General features: G+C 38.4%; 1 long non-coding RNA gene across 1 annotated transcript; it reads left to right on the top strand.

Moving 5' to 3' along the window:
- The first annotated feature begins 5,440 nt into the window (after positions 1-5,440).
- LOC131004604 (uncharacterized) lies at positions 5,441-8,549 on the top strand. The gene is made up of 2 exons (XR_009095072.1): positions 5,441-5,989; positions 7,724-8,549. It is a non-coding gene; the product is annotated as an uncharacterized LOC131004604 (long non-coding RNA).
- Positions 8,550-12,573: the final 4,024 nt, after the last annotated feature.

The following is a 12,573-nucleotide window of genomic DNA, read 5'->3' as shown; positions in this document are numbered from 1 at the left end:
GTTGTGTCGGACCTGGCCAGTCCACATGGCCAAAATCTCAGTAGTCGTCACATATGGGTCTTTAAACCTATATATTTTAAACCTTCATATGAAAAGCCAAACGGGTTCAGACTATTAGGTCATTTCGCTTCGACCTTTCAGTCAATTCATTTCTACCCTATGGTTATTCATTTTCAATTGTTTGGCAAATTATTGGAACACTTTGCCTAATTGTCATTTGTGATTTGAATCATTGCGATCTACTAGCTGTTGGTAGATTTTCTGTAAACCGAGGACAAACAGGTACTCATCAGATTAATCAGTCAAACACATATGCTTCAACTCAAGGGTCAAGCACGTAATGCATGCAGACAATCTCTTATGCATTTAGTAGGACGTTAGTTGTGTATTTCGAAAATGATGATCATTTCGATGCTTTTGTATGCCTCAATGTTGGCTTAGTTACTTTGACTAGTATTAGTAGGGAAACGTTGGTTCATAGGGCATTTCGGACTGAGCTCGTTCATGATAACCTTGCTAGATAGCCAGTTCATCATATATAATGCTTGGATTGATCATCAGATCTATATTCAATTGTTGATAAAATAGTCTTCATTGATACTAATTTCCCATGTCTATGTAGCAACCCTATCAGTCTTTTGCGGCAAGTCACTTCCGCTATGTTATTTTTATACTTTCATGAGGAAGAGTATGAGCGAGATTTGAGAATCAAGAAAACAATTTACAGAATCGATGATACGCATATGTGTATTACATTGTTGACTATATGTCGACTCATCGAAATGCCAACAAAGCAAAGGCGTCCAAGAGAAGGGGAAAGAATTCTTTGAGATGATGGAAGAGGCCAGTACCAGGGCTAGAACAAAACATGGCCTCACCACCCATACAACCAGAACATAGAATAGATGAACTATTCCTATAACAAAGTCCACTTGTCTTCAGTGGGACAAGAGATCCAGCCAAGCTGAGACATGTGTGCGAAAGATTTAGTGCATTTTCAGCTTTTTCGCTGCACTGACCAAGAGCGCCTAACTTGTGTGTTCTTTTCAGTTGACTGGGTCAGCTGATTTCTGGTGGGAAGTAAGGATGAAAACGATGACAGCAGAGCAGATAGGAAACCTGACTTGGGAACAATTCAAAGCCGGTATATATGACAAGTATATACCCAAGAGCTACCGCAAGAAAAAGGAGGCTGAATTTTATAATTCTGAAACAAGGAAAGATGTCGGTAATTTAATACGACAGGATGTTCTACGATATGTCTAGATATGCGCCGGAACAAGTTGACACAGATGAGAAGATGGCTAAAAAGTTTTGTGCCGGTCTGAGGCACGAGATTAGGATGACTTTGGCAGGCCACGGAGGATTGTCCTACACTGAGTCGCTCAGCCGAGCGTTAGACATTGAGGCAGCCATGCCAGGAGAAAGACCTGCAACTGTACCTGCGCCCGCACCTCCACATGATCAAAATCATAATCAGAATTTCAAAGGAAAGATGAGATGGGACAACAGTAATCTGAGCCCTTAACGATAAGATGAGTTAAAGTCGTGTTTAGGACTATCGAGCCTTTCACGAATACCAGATGTATGGTCGAGTTAGATTCTTTGAATCTTTTCGGCACAAGCAAAGTTTTCATGAAAGGGACTTTAAATGTCCATATATGTTAAGGTTTCAAAAGAAACAGAAGTATGTATGTATGTATGAATGAAAGAGAAAGCTTTATGCTGTCGTTTTAGGCTAGCTGCCTATACGATTAGAATGATGGGTCCTCTTACAAACCGTTTGAGTATCATCCAATAATGCTTTGAGAATGTTAATCGTGATAGCACCGTTTGATCGATTTAACCGTTTGAGTAAAGACTGGTAAGATAAAAATGTTTAACATAGAGATGTTACAACATAGAGGCACTGTCTTAAGACTAAGGATTCATTTGAGCTATTTCAATAGCGGTGAGATTAAGTTTTTCACATAAGAACTTATGTTGCTTATGATTATGATGTCAGTCGTGATAGCTTTGCTAGAACGGCATAGAATGGACTTTCATGGTATCAGTGACTTATGATGAAGTACTTACTAGTAAGTTTTAAGTTAGAAGTTTGATCAGAGACTTACATGAATAAGAAGTTGACATGATTGGGGGCGAAGCTCCCATTTGACTGAGTGATTCGTTTTGTTGGGTCTGGCCACATGACTAAGATCTCAGTGATTGTCAATTAAGATTTTTGATCTCGAGGTAGAGCATCACTACAATATATATAGACTCGCACTATATAGTTGTCACAATAGAATATTTTTATCACGATAAGTATAGTAGCGATTAGAATTACTCAGTTTGTCATTAGTTTTCAACCAGCTGTCAATATGTGGTCCACATGGTGGACAATAATGAGAAATGCGTAAAGGTGTTCGTAAATGAATCGCGGCATGAGATATTCAATTTTCTTAGTGAACCAGAGAGACATTACGAAGGAACAAGCAATTAACGAGACTCTCACCACCGAGTCACCACAACAATTGGAGAAGGAGAAAGTTCACGCACAAACAAGATATGTACACCACCTCAAGAGGGAGGTAAAGAAAATGAAATGGAATGAAAGAAATAGAGGAAACCCTGAAATAGAAGGAAAACACTGGAACTAAACTTAAGATATAACCAACCCCAAGGCTAGTAGGCTCAAGCTAAGAGAGTGAATGCTTTGGCTAAAGTGCCGGAAGCTACAACAAGAATAAAGTTGGAACGCCACCACAATGGAAACTTAGAAACCCCCATTAAATAACCATTTGGAAATGGGAAAATGAGTTTACATGGCAGAAGGAGTGCCATTAATCCTCGAAGTGAAAGTTACGAAGACGATGAGAAAAGTTTGATGTTAGAATTCCCTAGTCAATCTGAGAAGGTGACTTAGGACGAAGGAAACAATTAAGGAAGTTCAACAGATTTGAGAGTACAAAGATATTTTTCCCAATGAATTACCAAATTTTCACCAGACCTAGTTTCATGCAACATAGTATGTCACTATGGGGAGCACTAATTAAAGATGTCAAAGAAAAGATGATACACTAAGGATGTGTATTGATTATAAGAAGTTGAAGCAAGCTCATAAGAATAGATATCCTCTTCCGAGGATAGACGACCTGTTAAATCAGTTGAGAAGAGCCGGTGTGTTTTCCAAGATTGACCTAAGATCTGATTACCACCAACTCAGGATGAAAAGAGAAGACATTCCAAAGACAGCGTTTCGAACGCGTTATGGACTTTACGAGTTCACAGTGTTGCCCTTAGATTTAACGAATGCCCCAGCAGTTTTCATGGACCTAATGAACAGAGTTTTCCATCAGTATCTCGATGGTTTTGTCTTAGTGTTTAATGACGACATCCTCGTATACTCTAAGACCGAAGAACAACATGAAGAGCACTTACGCATCGTACTCAAAACCCTGCGCAATGAGAAATGGTTTACCAAATTCAACAAGTGTGAATTTTGGTTAAAGGAAGTTATGTTTCTCGGTCACATAGTGTCGACTGAAGGAATCAAAGTAGACCCCGCCAAGGTCGAAACAGTCAAGGAATAGAAGGCACCATCAAATGTCAATGAGATTAGAAGTTTTATCGGTGTAGCAGGTTACTACAGAAGATTTATCGAAGGATTCTCGAAATTGGCTAGGCCAATGACTCAACTTTTGAGAAAAGGGACTAAATACGTTTGGTCTGAAGCGTGCGAACAAAGTTTTAAGTAATTCAAGACTAGGCTGACTACTGCACCAGTGTTAGCAATACCAGGAGAGAATGAAGAATTTGAGGTGTACACTGATGCCTCGAAACTAGGAATGGGTTGCGTGTTGATGCAAAATCAGAAAGTGATAGCATATACGTCTCGTCAATTGAAGCCCCATGAGCTGAACTACCCGATTCATGATTTAGAACTAGCAGCCGTTGTGCACGCGCTGAAGATTTGGAGACACTACCTCTATGGAGTTAAGTGTAAGATCTTTACAGATCATAAGAGTTTAAAGTACTTTTTCGAGCAAAAATGATTTAAACATGAGACAACGAAGATGGCTCGAATTAGTAAAGGATTACGATTGCACCATCAGTTACCATCCAGGAAAAACAAATGTAGTAGCTGACGCCTTGAGTCGAAAGACGAAGGCTAAGCTAGGGTATTTCATTACCCAACAGAAGGAGCTGATTCGTGAGTTCGCCTCACTCAGTTTAGAGATTGTTTATTCCCCAGATTCAGTATCGGGTTAAGTAGTTGCGCTGACAACTAAACCTGATTTGAGAGAAAGAATTGTGCAAAGCACAAAGAGAAGATTGGTTCTTGGAGAAGATGCGTCTCGCGGCAAGAACGAATGAAACGAAAGGATTCACTGAAGCAAATGATAACTCACTTATGGTTGGTGAAAGATTGTGTGTGCCACACAAAGAAGAATTAAAGAACGAGATTATGAGCAAGGCTCATGATACTCCATACACTGCACATCCAGACAGTAGAAAGATGCACCAGAATTTAAAGAAAATTTTCTGGTGAACAAGAATGAAAAGAGATATAGCGTCATAGTAGACCGATTATCAAAGTCAGCGCACTTTCTACCAATTCAAATGACATTTGGATTGGAGAAATTTGCAAAGTTATATGTCAAAGAGATAGTACGCCTTCACGGTGTACCTGTATCTATCACGTCAGATCGCAATTATCGCAGACAAAGGTAGAAGTTAGGAGAATTTGTTACCTCTCGAAGAATTTGCTTATAACAACAGTTATCAAGCAACATTTGGAATAATCCAGATGAGGTCTTGTATGGCCGAAAATGTAGTTTACCACTTTACTAAGATGAAGTGGGTGAAAGAAAACTGTTAGGTCCTGAACTGGTCCAACAGATGGTTGAGAAAGTCGACCACATCAAGCAAAGAATCAAAGAAGCTCGAGATAGACACAAGTCTTACGCCGATAAACGCCGATCGAAGTTAGAATTCAATGTTGGGGATCGATTTTTCCTCAAAGTTCCTCCCTCAAAGGGAGTTATACGTTTCGGACAGAGGGGCAAGTTGCAACCCCGTTATATAGGACTTTTTGAGATCCTAGATAAGATAGGCCCTGTAGCCTAAAGGTTGGCATTGCCACCCAGTATTGGAGACGTGCACAATGTGTTTCATGTCTCTCAGTTAAGAAAATATGTGTTTAATCCAAAGCATGTGATTAAGCACGATAAAGGAGTCCTAGCCAGGACCTAAGTTATGAAGACAAATCAGTCCAGATACTTGATCGCAAGGTTCAAGTTTTACGAGGCAATAATATTGTTCTCGTCATGTAGTGGAACCATCACAGGATGGAAAATGCCACAAAAGAGATGAATGAAACGAATGACTAGTATCACAAGCTAGAATACCAGATATGCAATTCCGAGGACGGAATTTTTTTTAAGGAGGGAGGAATGTAATACCCCGTTTCCTCGAGCTAAATTTAAAATTTATTTTCGAACTTAGAAGTAAGATGATTCACGCCGGATATAAAGAAAATGAATTTATTTTTAATTCCAACAAAAATAATGTACAAAAACATTTGTAAATTTAGTTATTGAATTAATATGCATTGCATATTTATTTAATTTAACATTTAGCATCTACACGAGCTATTTGTTTAAACGAACACTGAACGATTATTACAGTTTTCATAGTACAAACCGGAAGACTTTTTATTATATTTTTATTTCACTTTCACTCACACTTTTCACTCTCCCCACTCACACTTTTCACTCCCACCCACTCACACTTTTCACTTCCACTCACCCTTTCCACTCTCCCCACTCACACGATACCTTGCCCCCCTTTCCCTTCCACTCACCATTTCTCCTACATACCAAGGAACTAAGTGCGGAGCTACACCCACAGAAGTTCAGCTATACCACACGGACTCCACAAACTCAGCTGAAAGCTCTAAAGACTTCATCTACAAATCACTCTGCCCATTTTACCTCCATTCACGGTTAGCACCCCAAATTCAGTTTCAGTGATTTCCTCCAGTACTCAAACCTCTAATGTACAGCAGACAACAATTCATGTTTTTGTGTATGCACGTCACTTACTCTCACTTATAAATTGAATGAAGACTTTTGAACAAAGCATTCATATACATGTGCATACCATCTGTGTTTATATACTACATATGAAACATGTTTTTCTTTAATAAAATGAAAAGAAAGGATTTAGTCTTGAAGCCCTGTTTTAAATCTTTGGTCTTGAGCGAATGGGAAGGGCGCCGGTGGCAGCCCGCCTCATCTGCTGCTGCTGTCGACGGTGGCGTGGTGGCTGCGACGCCGAGGGTGGCGCGGCTTGTCGCTGCTGCTCCTCCGGCGAGCACCACGGAGGGCGGCTGTTACCAGCCGAAGAGAGAAAGGCAGAGAGGGCGATGGAAGAGAGGTGTGCTGACGGTGGTGGCGTGGAGCCACTGACCGCGGCTGCCGAACCTAGAACAGGGGGAGTTGAGAGAGCTGGGGTTGAGAATCGAGGGAGGACGGAAGAGGGAGGATTGGCGACGGCGGCGGTGGCTTGATGCTCCTGCTTCACGTCGATTCAGAGAGAGTCGGAGTCACCGGTCGGCGGCAGCTTTTGTTGTTGCGTCGCCGGAGAATAGAGAGAGTATGAGGGATGGCGTCTGTGGGTGTTGGTGCGATGAGGGAGATGAGAGAGGGGAGAGCCGAGCGTCGTCAGCGGCTGCCGCTGTTGCTCCGGCAAGCTTCGGCGGCGATGGTGGCGGCATGAAGCTGCTGCCGTCGGCCAGAGTTGAGCAAGGGCTCGGCGAGCCTGAATCCGAGAGGGAGACAGAGACGGTGGTTGGTTCCAGATGCTGCGGCTGTCGGGTTGTGCAGGTAGAGGGAAAACGAGGGAGAGGGAGAGGTCCAGTCGCCGGCTCTTCGCCGGAGGAAGGCTGCGGCGGCGGGTTGGCGTGAACCGTGAGAGAGAGAGAGAGAGAGGTTCAGCTTTTGTGTGAGTGTGTGCGTGTGTTTTTCGTGAAGAAGAGTGAGCGGCGTGAGTTTGAGGAAGAATAGATGTAGGTTTTGGTTATTGGGCTTGAAAGTTGGGTTTGGGTGATGGGCTCTCATTTGGGCCGATTTATTTCAATGATTTGGGCCGAGTATTTGGGCCGATTTTTTTGTGAGTGATGGGCCGATTTTTAAATAGATTTGGGCTGCGATTTTTAAAAGCCTGGGCCGATTTTAATTTTATTTAGCTGGGCTCGATTTATTTTATTCAGTTTGGGCCATTCCTATTTTATTGAGTTGGGCCTCATCTTTTAAATTTATATGGGCTATTATTTATTTAAGCATGGGCCCTATTTCATCTATTTAAATGGTTTCCTATTTTAATTAATTGAACTATTAATTAGTTTAATTAATTTATTTCAAAGACTAGTTTTCATAATAATATTAAATTATTATTATGTGCATATTTTAAGTAAATTACTTATTATATGTTAAGCATGACATGAAATTGCATTTTTACTTGCAATAAAAGTATTTAATTGGTTTTAATTATAATTCCAATTATTAAAGAAATATGAGTAAGAATATTGTTGGTGTTCTTAACTCAAGAGAAATGTTTTCAATTATTTATTCATTAAATTTTGAAAACCCGGCTAAGTGAATCATAGAATATTAAGCAACTCACCGTGACTTAAGATTAGATTCAAGGAGACCTATTGAGAATAGATTTCTTGTAGGCTTTGAGCATCAGAAGGATTAGCACTGCTATTCCGATTCAGAGATAAGGTTAAACGACAGGCTTTGCCTATTCAGGTGGGCATTACTTTCATATATATCAAATGAGTTTAAATGTTACGTTCAAGCAAGTTATTTCATGACTAAATTAATTGAAGTTATTTCAAATATTGTCTTGCCATAAAATATTTAAATTTCAGTATGATATCTATCTGATGTGACTTTTATTATGCAATCGAATTCGGGTCCTGAGCAGTTGATAGCTATCCTGCCAGGGCTAGTGTACACCAGTGACCGTGAGTCATCTAGCGGGTTGGCCGGTCAAGTGACCGTGAGAGGTGGCCACCTCTCCGGCACAAAGTTCCAGATATGATAGATTACAAGAGAACTTAGACTGCAGTCGAACTTTAAGAATCACAAATGAATTTAGTAAGCTTGGGCCTTTTAGCGAAAAACTCCCTTGCTGTACTGTTTAATTATGGCATGACAATTTACAGTTTTGAAGCATGTATTTTATACTTAGGCATACGTGCCCACTGAGTACTTTTGTACTCAAGCCCTGCATATATTTCTAAATGTGCAGGTTGAGCAGCTGCCGATGGTGATGAAGTGACGAGCGGGATTCTTTTGTCTTATTATGTATTAATGAACTCTAGGGTTACATGTCTTCATACATGTAATCAGAATCATATTCCGCTGCGTACTCAGAAGTTTTATGTTTATTTGGCTAAGTCAGAGATATCTGAACTTACTAGTTATTTGAGTCTATACGACTAAACTTCTGTTATATTATAAATATTCCTTTTATTAAATGATGAAATGTGATCCTTTCTTGTTGGATTATTCCCCTTTCTACCCCGCTTCTAATCTCCCTCCATTAGTCACGGTTTCCCCGGCTTAATTATCCTTAATTAGGACCGGTCGTGACAATACACCTATGGGCTATTTTTCTTTTCTTCAAAGAAAGAGATCTCAAGATAGAGATCTAAACGAAACTTTTCATGCAAACAGGGTTTACGACTGATACTGAAAGCTCTTCAGTAAGGAGTTATCAGTTAAGTTGCTGGAACTTAACTGATGCACTTATGGGCTTCAGTCGAGTTTGCTAAAACAGAGATGATAACACTCTTCCTGACTATCAAAAGATAGATCAGTCAGACTGATATCATACACAGCAGAAATTAAACTTAGTTTCGCAATAGCCTCGGTTGAGCACGTTGTTGGTCTTAGGTTTCTCTTTGCAGTTATTCAGTATTCAGTTTATCAATTGAAATAACACAAGTAGGAAAGTAAAACTGAAAGCTATAAACAACACAGAGACTTTTACGTGGTTCGGAAAAACCCTTTCCTACATTCACGGTCGGTTGATCAGACCAACAATCCACTCCGCAAGTGCTTAACAGGTGCACTGCAAACCAAACCGTGTGCTTGCCGGGTGCACACAACCGTACCACTGAAGAAAACCCTTCTTCAGTACCCACACTTCACTCGTGTCGGATTTCTCTTGCTTAGCACAACCCGCGCTAAGACTCTCAGAGACAGAAAACCTTTCTGAACTCCGAATCACTCAAAACACTCAAATCTTTCTTTTGGAAATGAGGTTTGAACGAGTGCCAACTATACTGCAAAGAACAAGTTCTTTGTAGCAAGTTTGACCTTAGCTTCTGGGTAAACAAAGGTTTGCTTAAGGTCTAAGAGAATGTATGTAATCAGCAGTGACTGATTTTGGCTTTGGAATTCTCTTCTTCGATTCAAGCTTTGGGGAGGTTGAGCTTTAGGCTGAGTAGCGATTTTGGCAGAGCTTCAGCTTATGTCGTTGAATCGGTGAAGGTTGAAGTGATCCTCGAGCGCTATTTGTAGGAGAACTCTTGCATAGATCCGTTGGCGTAGAACGTCCTCAAGATTTCTTCCGTTGGAGAGCAATTCGAATTTAGGTTGAGGCTTCAATCATCGAGGTTCCTTGTCTGGCGGAAACGACTCTCTTGAGGGACAGGAGATGTGACGTCTCTAAAAAAGTAACCACCAAATAGGAATGAACTCTGCAGAGATAAGATCCTGAGATCTCTGCATTTAATGCGGCTGTACTCTTGTGAGTACGTGGCTTCCTTTGAACGTTGGAAGATCAGTCCGAGGAAGAATGTTCAACTGATACTTGACTTTAGTATCAGTCTGTGGCACGCATTAAGTAATCAGTTCCAAACTGATTCTTCAACTGATACTTCAATTGGTATCTTCAGTCTTCAGTCTTCAGTCCTTCGTCCTTCAGTTTTCAGTCTTCAGAACCGCATACTAAACTTGAAACGAACTCTAACACTTGAGTTCAAAACTGTTCTAGTCTATTACAATTAAGACCAATGAATTTTGGTATCATCAAAACAAGGATTAGGATTTTCCACAAGGTTCCCAACAGCCTCTTTGAGTTTTTGATGTATTCTTTCCCCAAATAATTTGGGGAGTCCTGCTATGAATCTTTCTTTCCATAATGAAGCATTGCAATCACTTCTTTTAAGGATATGAGTTAAAAAGGCATCTTTATACCATCTATAATCAGATAGGGTAGGACATCTGAGATTAGATAGAACTATTTGAGTAGAATCTAATTCTTCTTTAGGATTTCCTATGAAATACATACGTATGGTGATTATTAAGAAATCACAAGCATTGTTTTTATCAACAAAGGTACCGTCTTCTTCTTCAAATGTGGTTACGTGTTGAAGTATTTGTTGCTTATCATTGATGTCTAATGAATTATCCCACCAATTTTTAAGTTGTTCGGTAAAACCCGTGACTATTAATGCTGCAGCATTTTCTTCAGTTAAATTTTGAACTTTATAAGCAATTCTGCCCATGCCCATTTCTTGAAGTATATTAAGAATTTCATATTCTGATCTGCCATCTATATTCCATTCGTGAATGGAGTGACCATCATATTTGGAATTATTTTTGAATTGAGGTCTTTCCTCGAATTGAATATCTGGAGGAGTATATCTATTATTATAATAGTTTTTTGTTCCAAATTTAAAATGTATTCTATTGATTTTATTATTATCAGAATTATTTTCTTGATTTTCTAAACAATTAATATTTTTTGTTCCAGAACTAGAAGGACTTTCTAATTTTTTAGAGATTCTATCAATAAGATTATGAGTAGTAGATAATTTGAGTTTGTTTTCTATTTTCTCATGAAGACTTCTAGGAATAAAATGAGGATTTGAAGTATTATGTGGAAAATTATTTATTTGTTTTTGTGAATCATTTTTTGTTGAAATATGATCTATTTGTTCGGCGATGGTATGTAAGATTTGATTTGAATAATTATTTTGTTCGTGGAGTTTTTTGATATCGCTCATTTTTGGACCATCCTCTCCGTCTCTTCCAGTACGAAATGGAGTAGCAGATATTTCTCCATTGGGAATTTGTATTTTGATATTTTGTAGAGGTGGATGAATGGAAGTCAATATTGAACCAGTAGCTAATTTCTATTTTTTATAAATGTTTGTTTGAACATTTATTTGATCCAGAATGTAGACATTATTAATATCATTAAGCTGACAGTATCCTTGAAACCAATCTAAAATTGGAATATTAGATTTTAATTTATGTAATCCTTTTATCCATTCAATTTGAAGTTTATCTCTTAAAGGTTTTTCTAGTTTTAAAAACCATTCTTTTCTTTCAATTTCTTCTGGATCATTGAATTCTTTTTCAAGGTAATTGAAATTAATAGAGAAATTCATATTAGAAATCATATTGATTTGATCTTCCATTTGAGAAATAGTAGGAGATCCTACTTGAGGTGTTTCTTCTTCAGTTTGATAACTAGTCGAAGGAATTGGAGATTTGTAATTAACTTTAATATTAGGATAATTAAATTTAGAACTTTCAGAAAATGAATTCCTTGAAGAGACTTCTTGAATGTGTATTGAGGGTTTTCTTTGTTCTCAATATGAATTAAATCTTAGAAGAATTCTCCCGTCATCATCTTCTTCATTCTCAGAGACTTCTCGTTTTTCAATTCCTTTTGGTATTTGAGGATTTTGAATTATGAATTCATTAGGAATTGTTGTTTCATTCCATTTAAGTCTTTTAGGAACGAAAGATGTTGAATTGTCTGCTTCAATTTGAAGTATGACAGTTTCATCTTTTAAAGTTGGAGTGAATCTAAATTATGGATTTAAATGAGATGACATAACTCTAAAGTAAACTCGATATATGACAGCAAAATTTTTACAAAGATTTTTAAATTCATCTCCTTGAAGATGAATATCAAGAATCAAAGAATCTAGAATTAAAGGATTCGTGAGATCTATGGAATAATTAGGAGCACAGTTGAAATTATAAATAGGACCATTACAAACATTGGTTTGAATCATTGCTAATAGAGATGATTTATACTTCTTTAATATATTATCTCTAAGGGCAAGATAAACAGGGGCATCAACTCCAATATGAACTAAGGGTTTGACTGCTACTAGAATTAACCCGAAATGAATATATCTATAGCCTTTTTCTATGTATTTTCTTATAGAAACTTTTGAAAGTAATTGCATACTTTGGAATTCTTCTTGAAGAGAAATAGTTTCTTCATGAGTTTTAATAGAAAAGGCAATTTTGAAATCAAATGCATCGATTTGATACATAGATTCTATTGGTTGTTCAGGAATAGTCCAATTTGAATAATTGTTTGGTATGCCAATCTCACTAGAGTGAACAATACCAGAATTATTCGCATTATTATTTTTAGAAAATAGAGTTCTTATTCTAGACGCCATAAATACTGATGAAATTTCTTAGGCTTTAGTGAACCGATTCAATTTTAACAGGGACCACCTAATCGGGACCACCTCACTTG

The sequence above is a fragment of the Salvia miltiorrhiza genome, unplaced genomic scaffold (assembly GCF_028751815.1).
Source record: "Salvia miltiorrhiza cultivar Shanhuang (shh) unplaced genomic scaffold, IMPLAD_Smil_shh original_scaffold_441:::fragment_1, whole genome shotgun sequence".
Lineage (NCBI taxonomy): Eukaryota > Viridiplantae > Streptophyta > Magnoliopsida > Lamiales > Lamiaceae > Salvia > Salvia miltiorrhiza.
This window is presented reverse-complemented; position numbering and strand designations above follow the sequence as displayed.